The sequence below is a fragment of the Rhipicephalus microplus genome, chromosome 4 (genome assembly GCF_043290135.1).
Source record: "Rhipicephalus microplus isolate Deutch F79 chromosome 4, USDA_Rmic, whole genome shotgun sequence".
In the NCBI taxonomy this organism is placed as follows: Eukaryota; Metazoa; Arthropoda; class Arachnida; order Ixodida; family Ixodidae; genus Rhipicephalus; species Rhipicephalus microplus.
In genome coordinates, this window is record NC_134703.1 from 76,733,589 (window position 1) to 76,761,558 (window position 27,970).

The 27,970-nt window shown below is 48.2% G+C and overlaps 1 protein-coding gene across 3 annotated transcripts in view; it reads left to right on the top strand.

Moving 5' to 3' along the window:
- The window catches only part of Polr2H (DNA-directed RNA polymerases I, II, and III subunit Rpb8), a 145,408-nt gene that overhangs the window by 22,711 nt on the left and 94,727 nt on the right, over nt 1-27,970 (top strand). The window contains exons 1-2 of one of the 3 annotated variants that reach the window (XR_012894923.1): nt 23,964-24,145; nt 24,248-24,850. The exons of the other annotated variants lie outside the window; for them this stretch is intronic. The gene's annotated coding sequence lies outside the window, so the exon portion shown is untranslated. Of the gene's footprint in view, nt 1-23,963; nt 24,146-24,247; nt 24,851-27,970 lie in introns of those variants that run through there. 3 annotated transcript variants of the gene reach the window in all.

Genomic DNA, 27,970 nt, shown 5'->3' on the forward strand with positions numbered 1-27,970 from the left:
ATCCGTGACGGATTACCTATACGTGCCAATAGAGTCACATGTGCTCGAATTTTAGAAAAAGAAAAAAAAATGTATGCCTATACGTTTTTACCTCATTTTAAAACCTTACAGCCGCGTGGACTGAAATAGAAATGGATTTCCGAAAGGACACTCCACCATTCGAAACTGATATATTGCTTCTGTTCAGTGTCTAATCACGGAACGATAACTCGTAAAACACTATGAAACATGCATTATCAGAATTTTTTTTATCTGTGGCAACTATGGCTTCGTACGCTGCAAACAGAGGCAGGTGATCGGTTCGTATTTGTGCACAACAGTTTGCTGCGCATGCGCCGTGACTCGTTATGTGACGCTAGTTGCCGCGAAGGCAGCGCCGCTTCTCGGCGTGCAACTCGTTTCACCTCCTTGATTGATTGATTGATTGATTGATTGATATGTGGGGTTTAACGTCCCAAAACCACTACATGATTATGAGAGACGCCGTAGTGGAGGGCTCCGGAAATTTCGACCACCTGGGGTTCCTTAACGTGCACCCAAATCTGAGCACACGGGCCTACAACATTTTCGCCTTCATCGGAAACGCAGCCGCCGCAGCCGGGATTTGAACCCGCGACCTCGTAAGCAGTAGAGCGGAGATGCATTCATGCGCATACATGCTGTAATTTCGAGCTATATTTATGGTGCGCACGAAAGTATAAAGTACAGATTTAGTGCAGCATAGTGAGTGACTCCGTAACCAAGCTTCACAAAGTTCTTCCGCTAGGCCGCGCGACATGCCTCTATTTATTTGTTGTGTGACTTTAATTGCGATTCGAAAATTGTAAAACCTGCTCAGATCGTGAAAGGGTTGATTGACTCTGTCACTGTAATCGACAGTCTCGCGACCAGAGACTATCGCACGTTTTGCGCGGTTGTGTGTCGTTTTAAAGGGGTCATGACAGAGCCACCCAAGAATTTGTGGTTTCTAGCGAAAAATAAAAGTAACCGGGTATGTTATGCCTCTAAATGTATGAAAAACCGGAATGTAAACCGGAGTATTTCCATGCAAAACAAGCCCTATAGAAGTCGCCGGATATTAACTTTTAGACTAGCCTTGCCAGATGCTAGGAAGGAAGGAAGTATGTTTATTTACAGAAAGGCAAAGAGGTCGGCCTGAGCGATAGTTTGCTCTAGCCTGCTACTCTACACTGGGGGAATGGAAAGGGGAAAAGAAAGATTAATGGATGACGATGGTGAGATAGAGAGGTGAGTATGTAGTGTTCTTTCTAGCTGAGACACATTTTAGAGCCGCGCACATAGTCCAGTTGTTTCTAAAAAGGTAATAACTGCTCTTGTGACCACAGTTGCACTGTTGGTGTCTGGCCAAGGGCCCAACATGGTTTCATCAGTTAATGACCTACTGCGATATTGTTCAGTAGAAGAAATCAGTGTTTGTCGTTCACGTGCGTATGCTGGGCAGACACAAAATATGTGCTCAAGTGTTTCTGGCACATCACAGTGTTCACAATTAGGACCGGTGTCACTGCGACCGATGATATGTGCGTAACGTCTAGTGTACGCTACACCAAGACGAATGCGGTGGATCATACTAGTGAGTTGCCGTTTCAATTTAGGAGGCATGCGGAACCTCATTTCCGGGTCCCATTTGTGAAGTCGCTGGTGTCGCCGTTCCGGTTTGGTCCAGTGCTGAAGTGTGTAGCTGCGCATCACGCAGTGAAGCAGGGCGTTCGTGTCAGCTCGTGAAAACGCAATGCGTACTTCAGGGGCACTGCTTAAGGCATTTTTAGCTTGAGCGTCTGCCTCTTCGTTTCCCATCACGCCGCAATGAGCGGGAATCCACTGGAAAGTTATAAGATGGCCATTTGTTGAAGCAACCTGAAGCTAGGCTATTCTATAGACTAATAGCTACTCATTGTTTCTCTTTTGTATACTATTTTTCGGGAGGGTCGTTATCGTCACCGTCATACGACTTCCTGGCGTGTCCAGTTACCAGTGGAGCGACCAAATGCGTTGAGTTGGGTCTACACCGTGCTTTCTTCTCAGATCGCCAGTTAGAGTTTGCCAAATCGTAGCGTTGGATATACTTGTCAACTGTATTGTGACCACTATATACATCGCATAAACGAGCCCGCTAGGACCCCGACACCGAGGAAATCAAAAAAAAAAAAAAAGATTACCGTGTAGCGCGTCAACAGACGCGTCGGTGAGCCTGGCGATTTCTCGGAATACTAACCGAGCGACTCTCTCACGTCGGCGGCTATGGTTCTTCGAGGTATACGACACACGTTTGCCAAGAGAGAGAGAGGTTGAGTAAGGGGGTAAGAACAAGGGGAGGTGGAGGCAAGAGGGGGGTAACAACGCGGGCCGCGACGGAGGTGTAAGGGAGGGGCGCCATTAAAAAGCTTCGGCGTAAGCTGTCTCTCCGGCTTCCCCTCATCGCGAGCCAGGATACGCTTCACAGAAATGGCCGCCTGACGGAGGGCTTCGTTGTAGAGGGCATTCGCGGAAGCCGACGTGGCGGCAACTGGAGGCAACTCGGCGCGGCGGCTTGTTTCATTTTATTGCGCTAAACTCATTTTGTTTTTTGTTGTGTGTGCTTCGTTACCGTTGTCTACGCTGGAATACGCAGAGATCCTGAGTGGCTGGTTCACCCAAGGACAAAAATGTCATTACGTTGGGTTTCTTTTTCGTTTTCTCGTCTAGGCTTCATGTAGGGTTCAGAGGGTTCTCTGTGATGTGTGTGTGTGTTTGTGTGTGTGTGTGTGTGTTGTGTGTGTGTGTGTTTTATAGCTGCCGTGTCTTTTTTTATTTTGCCGCTCCTTTTTTTTTCTGTGCAAAAATCAGGGGCGTGACTGGCTAGGGCATGTAGAATCGACGAAAAAAAAAAGTAGATAACGGGAAACACGCTTTCAATACCAAGTGTTCAATCATTATCTTCTAGGGCAACGTTGCCAAGAAAGAGGCCGCGACCTAGTTTCCGAATGTGTTACTCGTTTTTTTTGTTTTTTTAGCGACAAGTCACGCCATTTGTTTTCTCACTGAATGTAATCAACAAAAGTTAATTGCTTCTGAAAAAAAAAGGCTTGCGCTGTTCGCTCGTGAATACGGAGTATACGCAAACTTCAAGTAAATAAAAAAAAACAAGTCTAAACTATTCATTTCGTCGACGATCCTCGCCAGAGCGTTCATTTTACTCCACGCGATAGATGGCGCCGTTCTTGTCGAGAAAGAAGCGCGTTGCGTACTTACTGATATTGTCGTTATAATCGTAAACTTCGCGCTGGCCCTCTGACGCAGAAAGGAAATTGATTGATATGTGGGGTTTAACGTCCCAAAACCACCATATGATTATGAGAGACGCCGTAGTGGAGGGCTCCGGAAATCTTGACCACCTGGGGTTCTTTAACGTGCACCCAAATCTGAGCACACGGGCCTACAACATTTCCGCCTCCATCGGAAATGCAGCCGCTGCCGGGATTCGAACCCGCGACCTGCGGGTCAGCAGCCGAGTACCTTAGCCACTAGACGCAAAAAGGAAATTACTCTAAATCTTTTTTTGTTTAAATTTTCCTGTGTATTGCTTCACGCCAGTGTGTCATGTAGTTTGTTTAATACAGGTCTATTCTGTCGTCGGAACATTGTTTTAAGTTCAGCTGTTTAACGGTTCAAAGCAACAAAATAGTTGTGAAGCACGTCATATATGGTGCGACACACTGGATTCGAATAAATTCGGAGGCTGATATCTCGTAACGCACATTCAAGTGCATGCGTGCGCATTTTTTTTTTTTCATCGGTTTCGCCATCAATGTGCGATCAGTGGTGGCGGGAATCGAACCCGCGCCCACGTAATGGGCAGCACGACGCACAGCTATAACATAACTTCGTTGGACATAAAAGGGTACATTTGGTGAACCTGTACTCTCAGACCTCGATATAGGTGTCCCGTATATAACGAACTATTGGTTATAACGAAGTTAAGGAAACTTGTCTTTTAATAAATACTTTTAGGAATACACGTTTATAACGAATTTTTGGATATAACGAACTTTCGTAATGGATGCCACTTTGTCATATATCAGGTTGGGGTGTAGCTTGTCGCGTTGCGACTGTGGCGTAAAACCGGCTTTTGGCTTGCCTTCAGCAGATCAGAAAGAGAGCGTGATCGCGCTTGGCGGAGACAGTGATTGCCCCCAACGCATTGAATGGCTGTTCAGTCCTATAGACCCCAAAGTGATGGGTGCTCGGGTTGTTTGTCAAGGTGCTCCTGAGTGTACGGCCGGTTCACAGTTGCGAGTGGTCCGTGTCCTTGCGGCTTCAGCCTTATCTGATGACGTCTGTCGCGGTGTTGTCAAATTTTCGAGCAGAAGAGAGAGTGCCGTTTTGTGTGTGTGTGTGTGTGTGTGTGTGTGTGAGATAGATAGATAGATAGATAGATAGATAGATGGATAGATAGATAGATAGAGAGAGAGAGAGAGAGAGAGACTTCGCGGAATGCGTTCATGGCCGTGGCGCGCGGCCCGCGCAGCCGCGATTATTTCGTGTCGTTCCCACGTCCGTGCTCTGGGTACCGCGCTCCGACTGTTTCTCTGTGTAACCGGCTGTGAGCGGGTCACTCGATGCTTTTTTCTTTCTAATTTATTTACGTTATCTGGCTCGCGTTGCGTGACACTGGCGAGCGCCTCGCTGTCTCACAGAGAAGTTGCCACAAGCGTCCGGGGCCCCCGTTGCCGCCTGGACAAGAAGAGAGGCACGTATTGTTTTGTGGCCCGCGGCCGATTGGGTCACCGTGAAATCGCTCTTGAGAACCGAGTTGCGCCCAAGGAGCCAGGGGCGCCGAGTAACGGCTGTGGCCAGTTTTCCTTAATCGTGATACTGGAGCTTGGACCAGTTGGTTGAAATTCGTCGCTGAACGGCAGCGCACACAAGCGCAGACATGGTACGACCACGAATACACAGTGCTGCTTCTTTTAACATACTGTAAAATTGTAAATATGGATTTTCTGCTTGTGAAGTGGTCTGCCGTACTATCGTTAGCGTAGTTATTTCTATAAGTACGATGCCGGTTTCAGAAGCTACTCGTGTGTTTAAAAAATCCTAGCTAATAAATAAGGATATTCTTTTATTGGAAAGGATACCTTTGCTGCATATTCTAGTAGCCTAAACTTTGCACTTTTTTGTGTGTTTAGATTTAGGCGCATGTTAAAGAACAGATGGTCAAAATTTCCGCCGCCCTTCTCTACGGTGACTCTCATAATCATACGGTGGTTTTGGGACGTTAAACCCCAGCAATTATTATTACTGAACAAAACTGGGCTAGAAACACCGTCGTGAATAATTTAGCAAGATAACTGTGGAACAATGTTTTCATTTCGTCATTATCTATAGGGAATGGCTTCTTCCCGCGAAATAACACCGCCGCACTTCTGAGGCTACACGTCTATCACCGAGCCACCTGCAAGTAGCCCGCGCCGTGTTTAGGATAACAATGTAGCACGCCTAACTTGTTGCTCTTTTTTTTTAGTTCAATCATTTATGTCAGGCACAATAATTAAGTGGAATAATTTTGCGGTATGCATAGCAGCTAAAACTGGCTTATCTTTTCAAGCATTGTTTGAATAGTTTTACTCGTACTGACATCAACACCTGTTTCGTTATTGTACGCATTAAAATATTTTGCATTGCTGTAGTTATGGTAATGCTGGATCTACCGATTGCTACTGTGTATTTATTTTGTAATCGTATGAACGTTTAAGCTTCATATATGTGCTATATTTCATGTTGCTACTATAATTATGTATTAATTTATATATCACTTTTTTCCTTAAATATTTTCACCGTTAAATTGCTACACAAGTAGCAATTTTTTTCTCTCTTTTTTTAAAGGTACCCACCTACCTATGTAATGCCCTCGTAAAGGGGCCTATTTTGATTGAAGCAAATAAGCCCTTTATCATGTCCCTGTACTGACATTTTAACGTATAAGAATACGGACGCAGCGTCCATAACGTAAAGACGTTACCGCACGTACGCGTTGTAGCGCGTCAGCGCGGGCAATTTTGATGCGGCATCGTGCCTCTCTCACTATAAAGAGAGAGTTCGCGAAGCTCCGCGTAGCGGCGCGCCCTCGCTCGATAGCGTGAGGGCACGACGCTGCATCAAAGTACCACGCGCTGACGCGCTACAACGCGTACGTGCGGTCATGCCTTTCTGCCTTAACGACATGCACGCGCTACAACGCGTCAGCATAGCATGGCGTTCTCTCTCTCTCTCTCTCTCTCTCTCTCTCTCTCTCTCTATATATATATATATATATATATATATATATATATATATATATATATATATATATATACCCATGGTTGCCCCGCTGCGTGTAGCTGTGCGCCTTTTCCTTCCATAGGAAGAGGGGGCACACCGCGCGCTGACGCGTCGGAACGCGTGCGTCTGGTTATGTCTTTAGCCCTTTCACAAGGCCTGCGTGAGTTTAACGGAAAGAAAGAGCGCTCGCAGCTGTCGGGCAATTGTTTGTTGCGTCGAGAGGAGGAGGCAACCGCGGCGCGACGGAATTTGGACCGAAGCAGTTCTCCTTTGTCCGAGGCCGCGTCTTCGTCTTCCAAGGCCGGGCAACCGGACCGGATGCGGTGGGCACGACACCCACTCGCTGCTGTTCGCGATCCCATCTGAGTCAGCGGTAGCACCTCGAGATAGCAGGTGTGGAAGGTCGCCACCGTTGCTAGAGGATCGATCAAGTGTGCTGCAAGGCGCCGCCTTTATAAAAAGCGGGCTTCTCTCTATTCGAGCAGCGAGCAGGCCTCCTGGAGCTGCATAGAAGGGTCGATTTTGCCCGTTGGCACTATGCTCTTTTCGGGGTTTCAGAAATAGCGCCCTTTCATTTTTGATGAAGGTGATAATGCTCTGCGCCTGTGTGCTCAGAATTTGGGTGTACGTTAAATAACCCCAGGTGGTCGAAATTTCCGGAGCTCTCCACTACGACGTCTCTCATAATGATATGGTCGTTGTGGGACGTTAAACCCCCTATATCAATCATTATCAGCGTCTTTTTGCCACCTCGTTCTGCACCCTCTCCGTATGCCGCCCCTCGCCGTAACACATTCAATATTGATAATTTCTGGAATTTTACGTGCCAAAGCTATGATATGATTATGAGACACGCATAGAGGCGTGTCCAGGTCTTTATTATTTTTTTTTTCGAGGTGGGAAGGAAAATAAACCTTCCGTCGCTGATGCCGTAGTTGAAAGCGCGCGAAAAAAAAAGTGTGATAACCTATCAGCAAGTGATTATATATATATATATATATATATATATATATATATATATATATATATATATATATATATATATATATATATATATATATATCCTGCCCACGGCAAGTTATCTTTTCACCTACTTTTCTTTCTTCTCATTTACATTACAATTGGCCTAATAACTTCCCCTATACATTCCTTGGCATTATTGTCTGTTAGATCTCATTATATTGTGTGAAACATATATATATATATATATATATATATATATATATATATATATATATATACATATATATATATATATACACGAACAAAAAAGACTATGGATATAATGGATGCTTGATTATGATGATGACGAAAAAATTGTGACTACGGAACTCCATCGTGACCATGATGCTAAACTTGATGCTGACCGTCGCGTTAATGCTCGAAATAAGTGGTCATTTTGGTGTCAAGTGATGCTCAAGTTACGAAGACGATACTTCATGGTGGTGATGACGCTACGTGGTGCTGATCGAGATGATAGTGCTTGGTACCAGTGATGCTAGATGATGATGGTGATGCTCGAAATGAAACTATAAGCTGTCGTAGTTTTTACAGTCTCGTACGCTCGCACCACACGCTTTTCAACGACTTGGAACTGGTCGAGATTCTTTTTCTTCATTTTTTTTTATACTTCATCACGGACATCATTGGAGATTAGGAATAGAAAGGAAGGAGCTGAAAGTCGCATCTCCAACCTTGCACTCTGCAGCGTGAACGTCGCGAAACCGCTGGTTCCCTGTCGGCGGACGTACGATGTACACACGTGTAGTTACGCTAGCCTAACGACCAAACCATTTACGGCTCGGCGAGCCAACGACAACCATCGACGCGACGGCGAAAGGTTGTTAGCCCAAACGGCCCTGACCGTGGCCTCGGCCATGGCACCGAGCCGAGCCGGCCGCTCTGCATCTCAATAAAATATCATCCGCACGCCCGGATGCGGCCTGCGTTCGCTCCGATGCCTCGCAGTGAAGCCAGCCTCCGCCGATGATCTCTCTCTCTCTTTTCGGCAGAGAGAGAGAGAGAGAGAGAGCGAGCTTCGCTTACGGCGGATGCCCTTGGAGCGTCCGTCACATGATGGTGCTCTACGGTGCCCCATCTTTTCGTATATAATTTTTTGTTGTTGTTTTGATGTCCCTGATGTTTTTTTGTTTTTTTTTCGTGTGCGCTGTTTTATAGAGGAGAGAAGGACAGAGACGCTTGAGCGGCAATTAGGTACGAGCGCGCTCGCTGGGCTTGCGAAATTTGACCTTGGCGAGGATCTCTGTTCTCGCCGTGGCTACCGGGCGAGTCGGCGGTACAGGAGGGCACTTGGCTCTTCCAAGCTGCTCGCCGCCGTTGCCAGATGCCGCTTCTCTCTTCGAGTCCATTAAGCTATTGTACTTCTTTATTTTGCTCCTTAGCACCGGATGTCGTTTCATGCTGACGGTAGGCAAAATTCCACCTTTCGTTTGCTCGGAAAGTTTCATATATGACGCGAAGAAAAGCAGTGATTAAGGCCTTTATTTGAAGCTGCTATGACGTACCGGCAACGGATTCTCTCGTCCGCGTTCAACGAGAACGAAACTATAGGATGGAAACGCGAAAGTATTGGTTCTTCAAAGGCACATGGAAGCGAGCCAGTGAGTAAGTTTGATGTGATAAATTATTCCTTCGTATAGCCCTATTGCCGTGAACTTCGCCATCACGTCAGCTGGCTGAAGATGAAATTAGGTTCAACGCTTTTATTCTTGAATTTTGTTCCGAAATCTCGGCACTTTCACTCCTTTGTCGTTTTTTCGTTACCTAGGTTCAGTGAAATTTCACGCTTAGTATGCGGTACCCCCATGACGCAATATAGGCTATGTTTAGTTATAAGACCAGCGTCGCAATCCACGTCGTCATGGGGAGTTTGTGCGGGAGCCTCGAGGAGGCGTCACCTGCTACGTTTCTGCGCGTTTTCCATCTGGCTCAGCCAATGTCTCCTTGTGGCAAGAGTGGTGCTTTATAGTAACAAATTAGGGTGTTTCGCGAGTATACGAGAGGACTATTCTTTCTCGTTTGCGTTTCTTTAATTACGGCTAGGAGGGGCCGTCCAGGTTATCAACTCGGATCACTGTGATTATCGCGCTAGCTATTTGTTGTCCTTAAACGGCGAGGAGGCTGTTCTTAGTCGAAGCTTCCCCGTCCGTTGGCGTAGCGCTGGTCACGTGGTCTTCCGGCGAGCGGGAGACGAGGTAGGAGAGGGGCTGAGCTACCCCAACATCGAGGGTGAACCAATAACTAGCCGTCGTTTTCTCGTCGGTTGAATACAACAGATAAGCTCCTTAAATATGGGACGCGAATGAGTATGCGCCTGATCTCGCTGCTGGCCTTCGTGAAGGCAGTTGGGGGGGGGGGGGGAGCGTCTGCAGCGCTCCCTGGCGGGAGTGACTGAGCGTGGGAGTGTGCGGTGCGCTGCCGCTGCGCCGGGTTCGCGCGCCCGTTGTCTTGCTAGGCGCGCTTGCCCGGCGTACGGAGCTTCGACGGCGGGGTGCTGGCCTAACGTGCTTCGCTCTTTATAACAAGTTGCCGGGACGAAGGGTGTCCAGGCTCGGTCGAAAGGGTGAACCCGTAAGAGGCACAGAAATGTTGGTGAGGGTGAGAGCGGTGGAGAGGGGCATCTGTTTCGTTGTTTCGACAGTGAAGGGGAGCTGGCCGCGCTTTCTTCGGCATTCTTTTTGTGTTTGTGTGTCTCCTCCGGATGCAGCGCGAGTTTGGTCGTTTAACACAAAGATCGCGCAAGCACGCATTGCATACAACTCTTCTGTGTGTATGTGCAGTATTGTCTTCCTTGTCGTGCAGCCCAGTGCAGAGCAGGCCTTTAGCAAACTATACGAAAGATGGAGAAATGAAGGTATACTGCGAATACCAACTGCTAATGAAAAGACAGGTGACAGTCCGTTAAAGGACCCGCCCTTAGCGGCTCCTTGGCCTTTTTTTCGACTTTGTTTGTCAATGTCATTTTATGTCTATTCATAAACTTCCTGCACAGATCCTCAGAAGGAGCTTTTGCCACATCCTGCACAGGTCGGTAGGACGAAATCATTTTTGTTAAATATATAAAACGCACGTGAGGTAGCCAGACACGTCTTAGCTAGTCACCTTTTCGCTATATAGTTAGCTTTTACTGGTGTTTAACTAACCCGCACTGTGGAAGTCTAGACTGTAGCCTTAAGAAGCAAAGGGAGGCCTTTATACCGCCTGGCTTGACTTGTGGCTCAGTACATCTGCTTTTTTTTTTGTCGCCGCGTGATACCATGTTACGCTTGCATAACAGACAAAAGCACTAATAATATACGGAGTGTTAACGTCGCAGAATTACGACATGGTTATGAGAGGTGCCGTATAGGGGAGGGCTGCGCAAGTTTCGACCACCTGTTGCTCTTCAACGTGCACTGACACCGCACGGTGCACAAGCCTCTAGCGTTTCCCGTCCATCGGAATGCGACTGTCGCCGCCGGGGTCGAACCCGCGACCTTCTGATCAGTGGCCGAGCACCACCGCGGAGGACCGCTCGCCCCAAAATGGAAGTTGTCTCAACCCAACAACATCCACAACGGTATATAGGCTGAAACGTGCGCTGCCGCCTGACTCTATATACGGGGGCTGTGTACCTTCCGGAATCACCTTTTAGCGCTTTGTCGCCATTTTGCGCTCTCTTTTGCAAGCGGGAGCCGCCCAAGCATCGACACGCGATGTGATGCATCTCTCGGCAATCAAGATCGCCGTATTCAGGCGAACGGATGCCGTGATACCGCAATCTCTTGGCACATCGGTCAGTATTGAAGACGCGCTGTGTCTCAGCAGTGGGGGACATCATCGGTTATTACGTATAGTTACGCTCACTCTTGCCGTAATTGAACTCGGGCACCACGGACATAGACGCTATTTTTGGATACGAGGTTGGACCTTACTTTTATTTATTTATTTATTCATTCATTTGTTTGTTTGACAATACATGATCGCCGTGGTGCATTAGGCGAAAGGCGTCTTTATGAGTCACCTGACTAGGCCTCTAGCACCACACCGTACATTTTCACACAGAGTGAGTGCATTAAAAAAAGTAAAAAGAAACAAGAACACAAAACAAGAACACATATCGCTGAGAACTAGGAGAAAGCTTATACAAAATAAAGATTACAACTAGGCTTCGAATATGGGTTAGATTACACACATTCACGTATCATTGCAAAGCAAATAAACAAAAGAGATGAAGAGAGAGCAATAGCGGTGCAGACACCAGTGTTCCATATGGGAGCATAACACAGACTTTTGTGCACGAATCGTCACAACAGTAGGTACATATATAACACTTTATGCATACAAATACGACAAAATGGCATAAATAAGTGCACTCGAGCCTTCGACAACTATGTGTGCTCTAAGAAGTACATCTCCGACTTCTTTCTGAAATAATATACGGAAGAAGCATGCATTATGCAAAGTTAGTACTTGGAGATGATTGTTTTAGTAGATTAGGGTTTTACCATTTTTAAGGTTGCTGACCGTAGGTAGTTTCAGTTATTCGTTTAGTTACAGCGTCTCCGCCTCTCTCTCTCTCTCTCTCTCTCTCCTGCTCTCGTCATTTGTCGACGGCGTTGAGCGGTACCTGGTAGTGCCCTATGTAAATCGAAATTTGCTCACTTGCGACTTACTGTACTCGCTATTAATGTTTAGTGCCGCCTGATTGATGGTGTGTGTTGGCTCATATCGGCTATCATTGACTTTTGCTACGGCACCATAGTCTTAGTTCAACATTTATCCATTTATAAATGGGTATACGCTTGCTTTCGAACGTGCAGGAGAAAGAAACTTGCGGTGATTACGCGTTAACTTTCCTTTAGATGTTGCACTGACTTCCTCCCACTCTGTCGACTCGCGGTCTGGCCCGTTGCTCTTTTCACGGGTCGTACCGAAGGCAGCTTGTCCGCAGACAACAGCGTCCTTGGTTTTGATTCACGCGCCGCATTTGTGAGGTCGGCGGTGGCGTGTCGGACTTTTTTTGCTACGCATCTAGCGCGTCGCTTTCTCTCCGCGTGACAGGACAATTGACTTTCCGCTCTCGTCGCAGAGTGGAGCTCGTTCTAATGTCACTTCCAGCATCAACCCGCACGTGCGCGGCTGGCTGTGCCGTATAAGCGAGAAACTCGTATACGTACACGTTGTCTAAATGTCCCCGTAAGTGTTCTTTTTTTTTCCCTTTTTCCCGTGTGAAGTCGCGGGACGAGTCCTTGAATCGAAGCGCTCTTGCATTTCCTTATTTTGAGAAGGCCTAATTTTCACATGGTACGTATAGCTTTAGTCCTAGCCTTGCTGCGGAAGGACGAACTCCGTGGCCTTACTTTGCTTGAGGCGTTGTCATACCGTGGGGCTGTCCCCTTTTAATATGTTATTATTGTTCGTGCGTGACATCGTTTTTTCCTGGTTATGAGCATGCTGTTGTTTCTGGAAAAAAAATTTATGCGTTTATTTCATCCACGAGTTTTAGTGGTCATTACAATGACAGTTCATTTGACCGACTTGAGTTCCCGGCTACGTGCGTACGAGTGTAATATCGATAATGAAGTTATTACCTTCTTTTTTAGTCTTTCGCTTCCCTCACTGCCTCTCGTAAGGCTAAGATAGTGAACTGGGTGAAGTTGACCATTCTACCGTTCCTTCGCTGCTCACATTTTCGCTAGAATCCCTTCATTCGAACTAATGATGAGCCATAAATGGTTTCGAAATGTCGGCCTGCCATAATATGCGCTGAACCTGTAACTCCAGCATATAAGGTTCATATATGCAATAAGGCTTATGCAGATGGCAGTACACGCGCTCATTTTAGTACGCGGGTCAGTTCTATTCTGCAGCTTACTTGCGATTTGGCATTCCACTGGCATCGGAATGAGGCCGCCGTGGTTCGGAACGGAATTCTGCGTTCCCGAAAGCGGTTCCACGAGGTAAACCTGTTACTTAGCATTGCATGCGCAGTTGAAAAAATATAAATGATCCGCGACAGGAAGTCAAGGCAGATAGTTGCCAACGGCAAAGATACGATAGACGTTGTCGGCCTATTTGGATTCTCTCTCTCTCTCTTTTCACCTTCCTCTTTTTCGCCTTTATCACGGACATCGAACGACGCGCCGATTACTCGTGCAGCTTGGCGCCTAATTACTTCGCTGCAGAGTCACGCGGCATGTTTCTACAATGAACTGTGCCGATGACGCATTGTCCTCCGTTGCGCGTGCAAGGGCTCATGTAAGTGACAGGCAATACACCTCAATGCAGCGATGGGCAGAAGCACCATCCCCCCTCTCTCTTTTTCTACACTTCCATTTGTTTCAGTGACGGCGAAGTAGCGAACTAGCAGTGCGCGTGTATCTTAATGTTGAATGAATAAATGAATGAATGTTCTTCTAAGCATGTGCGCGTGAAAGATCGCCCTAATCCCAGCGGAACCTTGTAAAGATGTCTTCTTTTGCTTCCCTCGCCTTTTGAATGTGATCAGTTGCCCATTAGTCCGATGATAGGCATCTTTCGGCCAAATTACATAGTGTGCCTCATCGAAGAAGCAAAGAACACAAGAAAAGGTGGGGCAGGTTATACGGAATGGGGACAAATATTGGACGAAAAGGAAACGTTCATGTGTATTCTAGTTAATAATAATAATAATAATAATAATAATAATAATAATAATAATAATAATACCTTGTGCTTCACGTCCCGAAACCACAACATGATTATCCGAGACGCCTTAGTGGAGGGTTCCGGCAATTTCGACCATCCGGGTGTTCTCTAACGTGCGCTGGCGCATTGCACAGCTTGCGGGCTTTCACAACATGTCACCCCCAACGAAACCGCCGCAGCTGGGATCAAGCCCTTCGGGTCAGCCGCAGAGCACCTTAACCGCTACACCGCCGCGGCGGAGTTCTACGTATAAACTATCTTACGGAGGGGTTTCCGTGCCGCCATGTTGGGTTGGTAACGCATACCTTTGTGTCTTGCATCGATAAGAACTAAATAAACAGTGTTACGGTAGGCACATGCACGATAAAACGTTTCAATCGGGTCGCACGATGTTTCGTGACCGTATTTATTCACGTCTTAAATAAAGAAGACAAAGGAAACGTTATCAGCTCAGTATGGCGGCGCCCAATGGGTCTTAGGTTAGGTGACACATTCATATTCTAACGGACCACCCTTCTATAGGGATACACTCTAAAAAAATATCGAGTAAAAAGGGTGTGTTTCTGTCCCACAACAATAATCGTCATCAGGCTTGCGTGCTCTTTCTTTCTTGAAAACATGGCGCTGGCCACTTTCCTATCGAGAATGCAATGTAACGCTGATAATGGGCTGGCATGTCGATCGTGACCGGATTGTAGCGGGCGCGGGGCGATAGCGCAAGGATGGAACGCAATATAGATGAAGATTATTGTTGTGGGACAAGAAGACACCCTTTTTACTCGCTCTTTTTTTTAGAGTGTACATGACCAGCTGGCTGTGCGCGTATTGGGCGCCCGTCCGACACGGACGACCCCTGGTGCCGATCGACGTCTCTGAACGTGGCGTCGCTCGCCGCTGGCCGATCTATGCTTTTTTCTCTTTCGTATATGCGCGCGCGGAAAGCGTTCTGGGAAACGGGGCTGCCCTGCAGGCATATCGATTTCCGAGCATGCTTCGTCGGTGGCGTAGCACTTCCGTATACTGTGCTTTCCACCTTGCGCTTCCTTGCTCCCCTCCCCCTTTCTTCCCCGTCGCCGCCGGACATCCCGAATTTCGATTTTTTTTTGCCTCCCCACTGTTTCGAAGATTTATCTTGAAATGGTCGCCGTGAGCGACTATCGCGCGGCGTTGTCCCCGGTGGGACTACTGCCATATCCACGGTGGCACGTTACTCGCTTTCAAACGCAGCGTATACGCTAGTAAACAATGTAATCAAGTCCCGGAGGTGGAAGTAGAGAAGTGGACGTGCACGCAAAAAAAGATATTACGAAAATTAGAATTGAAGGAGATAAGGAGATACAGGTATAGTAGTATCATAAGATTGGGGTAGTGTCGCGGATTATGGCTACAGTTGGTCGCACGCGATTCAACCAGTCGAGCAATTTCGTCCAGTCCAGACCACGTGGGTGATTTCCGTCTTTACTTTTTAAACTTCTAGATGCTGTCTGATTATTTATTTACTGATGAGCGAGGGCGCGTGGATCGTGTCCGATTTTGCTATTTGGGGATGGTAGACAAACAAACAAACAAGGAAAAGATACACTGCTGTACGAATTGTCTACGTGCTCATTAATAACTATAAACTTTATGAGTAATACTGTTTCCCGTGCCGCCGCCTCATTCATGCCCAATGTGCGGCACTCGAAACGCAGTACCGTCGGAAATTATTATCGGCCGCTAAGCTACAAGCGCCGCATATACGTACTCACCGCGAGCCCTCGCGGTGTTTTGATTCTGGGAGAGGAGGAGGCGTTCTCACTGCGAGTATCGGTGGAGACGGCGGCCAGGGAAGAAGGCCTCCTCCGCTAAGGTCGTCCCCAAGGTCGGCTGCCGGCTGAGGACGACCTTGCCGAGGCAGCCACATATCGATCGTTGCACAGCCACGTCGATTACAGGAGGTACCCCCTTCAGCTCGCCGTCGTTGCGTTGGCTGGGCACCCCCCCTTTCTCTCTTGCCTTTTCTGTTCTATGTATGTGAGCACTGTATAAAGCTCCGATGGATATGCACGCACACCCGCACTCTCTCCCTGCGCGTGCACTGTTGACTCTCCCGGCCGGCCCATTTCGCTGCCGCGCCACACTGTTTTCGTTTCGTTCCGCTCCGTTTGTATTGTTTTCGCTTCGTTCTTCCATTCTTTTCGATCGCCTCGCTCATCTGCTTTGCCCCATCCGTTCTCCACTCGTTCGTGCGCTGCGCGAATGTGTTTTGGGGACGTCTGATTGGCAGGGAGGGCCCCGTTTGCTTTGCGACGCGCGCCACGGCGAGAAACAGCGCTGCGTCGAGTAGGATGTTGCATCATGCACCTCCGCTCCCGATTTTCCTTTCCGCGTCCCGTTCGGAACAGGAGCAAAGCTGTGCGTTTGTGGGCTGTTTGCAGTAAGTGAACAGAATGTGCTCTAGCGCGTTAGGCGTTGGTAATGTTTGTTGTATTCGCGGCGATGCTGCAGGTGATTGTAGTTGAAAAGGAAAGGGCGCGCACCTGCTCGCGTAAACACGGTCGGACTCGATGCAGAACATCGCTGCGGGAACGAAAAATGCGAAGCAATGTGCTCCCCGGAACATGGCGTGCAAAGCCACCTAGCCATGTGGTAAGAAAACCTGTGGTTTGCGTTGTGGCCGCGGATATATGCTGCACGTATGATGCAAGACGCCAAACGAACGGCAGCGTTATCGACGTCATCTTTTAACGCTGGTTTTAGCGGACGAGTGCAGGGATATTATCGCCGTCACCTATCAATTACTATGCCTCGTTGTCAATCGCTAAAAAAATAAAATATAATAAATCTCGCAGTTTAGGGGTTGACAACGATAACAGTGTCCTCGAAAATCACGAAGAGTAGATCGCGCATGTTTGTCGGTTTGTGTATATTGCGGTAGACATTCAATTATTTTCATTAAAACAAGCAACCTCTCAGCATCTGTTGCGATTTCACGATACCCAGCTTTACCGTACGCTCGAATGCTCGGCGGTGAAGCTATCCTGCGAAGTTTAGAAAAGCCTGCTTGTAGAGAAGGCTGGCGTATACTGCTCCCGATAACCAGTACCAGCATTACAGGAACCAGTGCCATTCCATGTTGTGACGTCCCCGCAAACACGGACTGAACCCCGCTCCTTACAGGATGTGCACGCTCGTTTCTCAAACCCACGCATAAAGGGCATTCCGGAGTTAAGTACCAGAACGATTATTTGTACTAATCTCACGGGCTCCCCCACGCAAAATCGTGGACCGGGCGGCGCCTTGTCGCCTACAGACGATGTGACAGAGTACAATAATCGGCGCGCACCCTTCAGATCTGTGGCATGGGGGAGCAGCAGAACACCTTTTGTTGGTTCGGGGAAAGCGACCTTTGCGGCAAGTGCCTGTGCCGGGTCCAGTATGCCTCTCCGTCAGTCTCCGTGGCGCCAGGGCTCTTAACTGCGTTCTGCGCGGATGGCCGCCCGCGACGGTGAACGACGAAGAGGCGGCGGCTACAGAGAATTTCGTGGGAGACACAGAGCTGCATAGAAACGTTGAAACTTGGTCTGGACATCGGCTCGCCAAGTACCGAAAACATCGGGACCATTGTTCGCCCGTAATTAAAGTGTCATCGGACGGCGCGCCCATCGCTCTCCCTGAAGCTTTAGTTTATACATTTTACTTGCTCGGCTTTGTTCGGGAGAGGGTTTTCTACTGGTGTAGGCCACGGGGGCGGCCGCCGAAGATAATACACTCCGGACAGAGAAGAAAATATGCTGCGTGGATAGCGGCGAATGGTTTGGTGCCCCGGTAGGGCAGAGTGGGAACCCGAGAAAAGCGGCCACGTGTCAAGAAAGGGGAGAAGCGAGGAGGGTCTCTCCCAGGGGAGAAAAAGAAGTAGACGGCGACGGAAGAGGAGAGATCAGACCGCGACGTGAGGAACCAACCTTCGGCCCGGAGATACGATGTGAATAGTCGGAGAGAGACGGAGCGTTGAGATTGAGATGGTAGAAAGACGGAACGGAAAACAGAGTCGAAGAGATAGCGATGAGGAGCGATGAGATGATGACTAGGGCAAAGACAGTACGATGAGGAATGAAAGTTGGGGATAGGAGGCGAGTGAATGGAGCATTCTGAGAGGCACGACGAAGGCGACGATGACGAAGACGATGAAGGCGCCGACGAATCGGACAGTGACACCAGGAAGAAGCCCTGAGCCCCAACTCGAACAGCCAACTCCGAGGCCCCCGTCAACATGGACAGACTGTGAGACGAACTTCATCTCCCTTACTTAAATGAGCTTTGCGGGTAGGGATGCGGCAAATTGGGACATCGCGCGGTTTCGTTAATTAATGACTTTATCATCTGTGTCGTCGCGTGTTTGCTTTATATATGCATAACCTTGTGTTGTTACCGCTACTTCCTTTATGTGCCTGCCCTGTGTCAAATGTCGCGAGTGTTTAAATCATGTGTTATAATTTTGTGTAGTGGTTGATGTGCGCGGTTCTACGATGCTTGCAGTTAGTATTAAATTAAGTGAACCAGTAAACAGAAACAGGTCGTAGCGTCTCTTACTTCCCGGCCCCAGCACGAATCCCTGTATGTGGAAAATGATTGGGACACGTAGCCAAGAGGGAACCGCATAAAAAGGGTTGAGTGTTCTTCCCTCTCTTTGGCGATCGGTGGCGTAGCGGGGGACGTCTCAATGTCACCATTCATGGCAGTGTGCAACGAAAGCCATAATGGCCCAATCGCATGTATGTTATGATGGACTGTGCACATATGGGTCATACGCCCATTTAAGCACTCTCATTCGATTGCACTCGACGTTTCATTACCATCATTCTACCATTTAAAGATGTTGTAATGGTGCTTAATCTATCCGTGATCGGAAACAATTACATAGTTGCCTTTTGTTCTGCTGGTAACGTATACGGATCTTGCATATAAATAATGGAACAGTTTTACATGACTTAATTAGTGGTGGCGTGAGTTACGAGAAATCAGCAAGAAATTTTCGCGTTGCTTTCGCTGCGCTTCACATTGATGTGAAAGGAAGGTGCATTGAGCATGAAGATGGGTGCACCGTGCCTGAACATCGCCCCGCCGCGGTGTTCTAGTGACTAAAATGAAAAAAAAAAGAACACAAAAGAAGCTAGAAATGCAGTACTGTAGTCTCCCGTCACCGCACATTCCTGTCAGCGCTATGTTCGCACGAATGTAATCACTCAGCCAAATCCGCGCTGCTCAGCCCTAACCCTAGGTGGTCGAAAGCTTCGGAGCCCTCCACTACGGCGTCTCTCATAATCATATGGTGGTTTTCAGGCGTTAAGACCCACATATCTGTACCTGAACATCAGTTTTGACCCATTATTTTGGGATGAAGGGAGGAAGGGGGGGAATACTGACAGGACTAGTAGTTCAGTGAAGACTCGTTAGAAAACCTACTGAAATTCAGTTCGGACTTTTTTTTTTTAGTTCATTGATATCCACGTATACAGACGGTGCCTTAGGAAAATGCGAGCGCCATGGAATTAGGAGAGAGAGAATGCGCAGCACGGGCAGGAAAGATATCCAGCAGCAGGAGGCGCCCAGTGTTTCCAGCCTCTGATCGCCTATAGTGCACGATGCCGATTGAATGGGGGCTTGCGTCACTTCCGTCGAACTCTGACGTCTCATCACACCACGTCCAACAGTTGTCCCTACTTTTAAGCTTCGGCTTGGTTGCGGCAAAACACTGTAAAACCAATCGGTGGGTCACCTTGTCGAGAAACAGATTTGAACCACCGGTACGTGTTTATTGTGTTTTTCGACTTTGATTGATATGTGGGGTTTAACGTCCCAAAACCACCATATGATTATGAGAGACGCCGTAGTGGAGGGCTCCGGAAATTTCGACCATCTGGGGTTCTTTAACGTGCACGCAAATCTGAGTACACGGGCCTACAACATTTCCGCCTCCATCGGAAATGCAGCCGCCGCAGCCGGGATTTGAACCCGCGACCTGCGGGTCAGCAGCCGAGTACCTTAGCCAGTAGACCACCGCGGCGGGGCGTGTTTTTCGACAGGTGAGTTACGCGGTAGCTTAGTGTAGTCGCGACGAGCCTTACGCAAAGTTCAATAACGCGCAATGTACGAGCCCCCTCTCGGCCCCCCCCCCCTTTTTTTTCGTATAAGCTTTTCGTGCATTGCAGAGCGCGCTTCTCAGCACTGCACGACATCGCCCAACAAATGGCGACACCTGTCGAGGCCCAAGTGAAGTTTTCGCGGCGCTCGTTGTGAGCTTGGTTAACATGCACGTTCATAACTCGGGTGCTGCGTCTGCATTGACGTCGTCAACTCCACGTGCACGCGCTGCTTGCAGTAATGTCGCGAAACAACGACGCCAGAAAGGCGCGGGCCGAAAGCCCCGGTTGCACTGCACAGTAGTTAGTGCGCCCGGTGAGGCAGTGTATTGTGTTCGCGATGATGATGGTGATCAACACTTCATTACTCCCAAAAGAGGGGACCGGCCGAGAGGTCGGTTACGCTGCTTAGAGGAGGTCAGTAGGAGCCCCTTGGGACGCCGCGGCCTCCAATGCGTGTTAGATTACCCGGCGTTGCTGTGCCGAGTCAGTGATATGCAGAAGGGACTCTCATGTATCTTGGCACGTCCATGTCATGTGTATGAGAGTGGCCGATTGTGAACGTTCGTGCTGCAGTTGTGAGTGAGTCGAACCATTATTCGTTCTGCAGTTGTAACTTGTTTCGGCAAACACTCGTTTTGAAGGCAGCTGAATGGCTCCTGCGGAGTGATTCTTAAGAAAGAGAAAGGAAGAGAAAAGTGAGCCCCGTTATTGTCTGCTTCAGTGAGCGACACCGCCACAGGGCTCACAGGGGATGGGGATGAGGAGGGATAAAAAAGGGTAGAAGTAGAGGTGTAGAAAAGAGGAAGAAGAAGCAACAACAAACTGAGGGGATAGGAGAGACAGGAAAGATGGAAGCACGGTCACTGGAGTCCGAGGACGGGGTACACTTGCGAGAGATGTTGTCGGCGTCTGTAGATGGCGTAGAGCAGGCCCAGTAGGTCAGGGCTGCGCTGTCGTCGAAGACCATCGGCGACAGGAGGTGACGTAGGGCGAGCCCAGTCGGCCAGAGCTGCATTGGCCCACGCGTTCACAGCCGTGGTTCTTTGGGCTGTGCACGCCGCGGATTGGAGGCGCTAATGTCGGGGGCAACCACGAATAGCGTCGCCATCTGTTTGCGCAGCTTGTTCACGCAACTAGAGTGTACTAGAATGGGGGAGTGGGTCCACTGTGGCCGGCGGCAAGCGGTGCGGGTGAAGCAAAAACGGCGGAAAATTTGGTGGCGCTGCAGTAGCCTTCTCCTGAAGTGACGTCAGTTTCGGCGGGAGCGTGCGAGTCGTGCGGCGGTTCGGGCCGCACGACGCGCTGGCGGGGACGCTGAGCGCTCGATGTTGTCGTCTGCTCGACGCGCCGTCGTCTGTTCGATGCACCGTCGTTCGTGCGCTGTTTTCACAATTTGTCTCCTGGTTCTTTTTTTACACATTATTAGAGACAAAAACAAGTGACATGAAATAAAATGTATGCTTTTTTTCGTGAACGCGTAGGTTTGTATTTCCCTTTGAGCAAAGCCGTCTGGACAAAGAATACGCGGCAGACGGCACGTTTGCGTGCGCAGATATGTGTCTGCTGGTTGCATAACGGAGCGTTCCAAGCTGCTTCAAAAGATTAGAGGATGAGCACGTCTAGGCGTAGAAATTACTGTTGTGTCGTAGGCTGCCAAACCGGATACAGCAGAGTTAAAAACCAGCCCAAGCTCTCACTCTTTGGAGTACCTCAAGACGAAGAAAGACGCCGGCTATGGGACCAGAATCTCAACCGCGCTGATCGGCCCTTGCAAGTCACCGATGCCATTTGCGAGCTGCACTTCGAGCAAAAATACATACTAAGGCAATATGTACATATTATCGAAGGCCGAGAAGTATATATAGAGCGGGGAAAGCCGGAACTTCGCAGTGATGCTGTACCCATAATTATACCTCATCTCCTGAAGTGTCCTGACGAGCAGCCCACACCGGAGCAGTCAACGAAGAAGAGAGCGGCTTCACCACCAACCTGTGAAGACCAGCCGTCAAAAAGAACTGCGCTGCAATCAGTTGAGCCGCAACTGAGATTTGAAGATTGCGAAAGTGCGAGGCAAAGCGACAACGCATTTGAACTTGAAGACGTTGTCCGGCCAAACGACCACTGGGCAATGCACAAGTTTCGTCATTATGACGGAATTGCTTATGTTTCGGCCTCCCTAAGTCGTGAACTCGTAAGCATCGAAAAGACTGTGCTCATGAATTACGGTACCGACCGGAGTGAAGTGATTTGTCGGACATATGTTCGGAAGACGCTGATCTCCGAAAAGGTCGCCTATAACCTTGAAGATGCCAAACAAGTCCTGGACTGCGCAGAATCTCTTCACCCTTGCAGAGGAGCAGGTAGGGCGAAGGACTTCACCTATGACGTTCTTACGAAGAAACTGGAGCAGCAAATCTCTCATTCCGACGGCCTTGTCTTCAGTGTCACGTGCAAAGGAGCGGTTAAACAACAAGGTGAGTGCGGCAAACGTTTATTGAGACGTCACTTGTAATTGTACAATTAATCAATCAGTAACCTGTTTAATGCTAGAACATTTGTGTGGCCCCTAATTTTTGTAGTACTCATTAACATTTACGAAAGAATAGTTTGCCTACAGAAAGTGAAAGTGCATAAATTGCGTTTCAAACATGCATGGTAAAAAACTGGAAGCTCTTCATAATTTTTTTCTCGTATACTTCCAGGTTCTTCATGCATTTCATGCAAGTACGTGAGGAAAGTAATACTCACCAGAAAAAGCTACCTAAAACGAAAAGAGCGAAGAAACTCAGTCTCCACCAAACTGCGGGTCCTGAGTCAGAGAAACAAGCGGATGGCGACAAGGCTGTTGGACATTGCTGGTCGTCTCGAAGAGATGAGGGCAAACAATGCGAATGTCGCGGATAAAATACTAGAGGATAAAATATCGTCACTACCGCGAAAGCAGCAGGCAAGTGTTCGCGCTTGCTTTCAAGCTGCCAAACAAACCAGCAAGCAGGGCATGCGCTACAATCAGGAGTGGATCCTCGAGTGTTTACTCATGAAACTAAAGAGTCCCCGGCTTTATCAGCACATCAGAAAGAACGAAATTCTCATGATGCCCAGCAACACTACTTTGAAAAGATACTTGAGGTCATACGAGTCGGCCTTCGGTTTTAATCAAGCAGTAATGAACACTCTAAAGAAAAAAACCGCGAGCATGTCAGACCTCGAAAGACACGGCGGACTATTGGTGGACGAAATGAAATTGTCAGAACATTTCAATGTGACGGCGTCTGGCCAGATTCAAGGCTTCGTGGACCTTGGAGAATTTACGAAGCCCGAAGACAAGTACCAGCAATGTGATCACGGCATGGTCATCATGTTTGTGCCTTTCGCTGGAAAATGGAGCCAAATTGTGGGCGTTTTTGCGACAAAAGGAAATGTGAGAGGAGACATTTTATTGAAAATTCTCATGGAAGCTATCATCCTCGTGGAACAGGCGGGCTTGTTCGTCGACCACATCACTTGTGACGGAGCCCCCTGGAATCGAAAAATGTGGAAGCTAGCGGGGGTGTCGGCGTCATCGAAGAAAATAAATGGCGCCATACAGCATCCTGTCGACGAGATGAGGAAATTGCACTTTATCTCCGATTTCCCGCATCTGCTAAAATGCCTCAGGAATGGTCTTCTCCAGAAAGGCTTTGCAACACCAGACGGATTGGTACGTATAGATTCATGGTTGACATTTTACAAAGATTGTGTTTTTTGCATACATTGCATTACCTCAACCTATATTTCTAGGTGTCTGTGCATCCGGTTCGGGAGGCGTACCTTCTAGACAGAAGTGTTAGGACACTGAAAGTTATGCCCAATTTGACCGAGACGCATCTGGAACCAAACTCATTTGAGAAGATGAGAACCCCTTTCGCCTTCCAACTATTCGGTCCATATGTCCTACGGGGCCTGGCCTTCTACAAGGAGGACATCGAGAGAAGGTGTGGCAGCATCGAGGCAACTCAGCTGTTCTTCTCGTGAGTTGCGCCTACGTTCCAAATGAATTAAGTGTAATCGTAAACATCTCAAACGCATGATGAGCGCTCTTCTGACATACATTCTTTTTGTTTATTTTGCAGGAAGATCCAACGACTGATCACCGTGATGACTTCCAGGTTTCGGGCCGAAGCGCTGAGACCAGCTTCTACAGACGCGGCATTCCTGTCCAATTTTCTGGACTTCCTGAATGACTGGGAATCATTCAGTGACAACAAGCGGCACTTTCTCAGCGAGTCCACTGCCATAGGTTTTAGGGTCACTATAGCAAATACCCTTTCATTGCTGAAGTACCTGACAGAGAGCGTTGGATTCAAATATCTCATGACATCTCGACTTAGCACCGATCCCGTGGAACATTTCTTCGGCATCGTTCGCCAGTCAAGTGGCTGCAACGCGCACCCCTCTCCGGATGAGTTTCTAATAACCGTCAACTGCTTGTCCTTTTATAACTTGGCGCACAGTGTGGACAGCGCAAACGCAAACCCTGACATGATAAACGCTCTTGTCACTGTGCATGACAGACAGGGTCTAAAGGTCACGCACAAAAAAATTGATGATCTTATATCACAGGGAAAACTTGGCGAGGTCGAAAGCACGATTGCCACGATGCCAGAAAAGTTTGCTGACCACATCGATGTGACTTTGGAGAAGAGTGACTCGAGACTCATTTACTACACAGCAGGGTACGTGGCCAGAAAGTGTGTATTGAAGTTGGCATGCGTACAATGCAAAGAAGTGCTTCTGTTTGAGAAAGCTGTCGCGGTTGCTGAACAGCTCCCTTCGCAATTCACGGAGCAATGCGACTGGGGTGGACTTCTGTACCCCTCACGACAGCTGTATGATTTCATTGCCTCACTTGAAAACTTGTTTACTGAATGTTTCAGTGTTTCCATGTTGCACACAGATAGCATCTCTGACATCCTTTCATTGGTGAAAACTAATTTTCTGAACTCGAAAGCGGTCGGCTGTCCAGACCACAAAGATGCAGTGAGCACAAAGCTCGTTTCGTTCTACGTGCTCACTCGCCTTCACTTCTTAGTGAAGGGAATGAACAGGGAAAACGCTTCGAAACGAGCGAGAGCAAAACACTTAAAGCTTAGCAGGACAACATAGAGCCTGACGTTCCTTGAGCGACGGTGTCGAAGTCTTTCGATGATATTTATTTTGTTTTTTATATTTATGCGAAAAGCTTGCGCAGTCAATTTAAAATAAAATATTTTGCGCATATCACTTCTTTATTGGTGTCTTTCAGACTTCCTATCTATAGGTGAAAACACGTTCATGTTTCGAACAAATGTTTGCATGGACACGTACCGCAGGCACGAAGAGAAAAGGTAAAATATAACATATTTCATTAATACCTACAACGTATACCAGCACTAGATGCCGAACAAAAACTCATCATAAAACCACCGCGACGGACGTGCGTCCGCCCTATAAGTCATTTCCTACGAATAGCACAGTTGCCGTCCGATGTGACTAAACTTCCTTTGCCAACACCCTCACGTAATCGCAACAGGACTGGTTCAGTTTTTCAATAATATCACGCGTCCCTAACGAATAGCTGCAAATTTGCAGAAGGGTTCGCATACTTTAGCTTTAATTCTCGTGATAACAGCTGGTAACTTTAGTCTTGCATCATATTCAATTTGCTGCCGTGAGTCTAAATTTGCACCAAACGCAAACTTACTTATATATCCCAGTTATATTGACATTTTTAAAAGCATCGCAGTTAATGCTCATATTACACTTTCGATGCGTACGTTTTCGCAAAAGCCAAATTCAACTTACGCTCTTGATTGTAAACAATTACCGTGGAAATCACGGTACTTGCGTGCGTGACTACCTATACGAGCAGGGCGTTTCGCAATATAAACATTTAGATTTTGTTGAACTGGCGCGGAAGCACGGTGCGACGCCGTTCACGGCCACGCACGCACGAACGAAGCAACAACGCTGCGAGACTGCGCCAGACGCGCGAGCAGCACGCGAACCGCGCGAACTATCAGACTACCCACCCGTCGCGAACCGCGTGGCAAAGGGGACTTGTAACCATGGCAACCACGGCTAAGTCTTCAGGTGAAGGCGATGGTAGCGCCACCTGGATTTTCCGAAAAAAACGCCTCAGCGTGGAGCCTTCAGTGGACCCACTCCCCCATTCTAGTACACTCTAACGCAACGTTCGCATTCCCTGCGGCAATCTCGCATCGCGTGACGTACGCCGAATTGCTGCTCGAGGACGATCGTATTGCGTGCATGAACGCTTCTTCACCGTATGAGCTGTAAGAAGAGTTCGTGTGCCGCGCCGCGCGCTAACCTGACATTGAAGGCCACGTGCTTTTCCTCGGAGTTTCGCCTTAGACCTCGCCAGGGGAATATCTGGCGCTAGTGGTCTTTGTCGCATCAATGTGGTTGACGGTTTGACCTGCGTGTCAGAGGACTCCCGTAAGCGTTGCTCTTCATGGAATTGATGAGCAATGTTGCTACGTTCTGGATTACTCCAAATTATCGAGATAATTAGATCTCAGTGAGAACGCTTTCTCGCTGTTTACTGTTAAGAAAGCCCGTGAAATGTGAAAAGTAGCCGTGTGATGGACGGCGAGCGCACTGTTATAGTGCCGCTATAGGCTTTCTTTACAACGTGGAAAAAATAAAAGCGCGAGACGTATCGTACAGGAAACAGTTTAGTCGGTGGTTTCTGAAAGTGCTCTACATCGCAGTGTTCATATTTTGGGTGTCCAGCCCATAATTAAAATTAGGTAATTAAGAATTATTTATTAGTATGGGAAGAAATAAAAAATAGCCTGAGTACCTACAGATTAGTGCGAGTAGTGCACGTTTGGTTCGATTCGCCGCTGAAGTGTCTTTCATTTTCGAATTCGTGACTCAAGTTATGTGGGACACCCTGTATACTATAAACCCATGCTTGGAAAACGCGGTCTTTCGTCAGATGGGTTTAGCCTGCCGCCCAGACATGTAGCGCAGACCTCAGCCACCTATTCCATGTCTGTAAACCTGGGTAGGTGCGGACGACATACTGAAGCTCTTGTAGCGACGTGGCGAGCTTTGGGCTGGGCGGAGCCTACGCGCCGTCGCTACAAAGCGCCCCACACTATGTCGACGGCGCCTATACAGCTGTTCACAAGCACGGAAAAGGTCTACGGTTACCGCGGTTGTTCGTGCGCCCGCGCCACATAGCGACAGCACAGGATCAGGCATGCCATGCTCCAGCTTTTGTATACGGCCAAATGTTCGCTTCGTCTTTTCTGCATCTATCGCTTCGCGAACGAGCGTCAGCGAGGCGTGTAGGCAATGATTCTGCCTTTCGTTCCGAGCTCATTCGGAGTCGAGAGATAAGTCTTAGCGCATAATTGTATATCGAATAGCCACTGAAATCCTGTACTTTGATAATGCGAATAGCAACATAGACAAGTATCGTTGGGCTCTCCCAACTGGCGAGCCCTCCCTCTTCCTCAATCGAACACGGATTCTTCATTCTGTTGTGCGCTTTGAACGCTCCTCTCGCGTTGCTTATCGCCTGCTTGGAACTCTGCCCGTTCGCGCCGAATTGCGTTAGCTCTTTGGCAATTCTTCATTTTTTTTTCTTTTTTTTCTCTCTCCTTTTGTCGTTATCTCGTCGTGAGGTACGTGTGCCCTTCACGGTCGTTTTGCTTGCTTCGTCGCGGCATTTGCATTTCGCGGGCAAATGCGCGCACCGCGGCGACACCTGGGCAGCGCGGCGTTTTTTTTTTTTGTGAATGCCTGCATGGTATACTGCTCCAATGTCAGCCCTTTCTTTGACC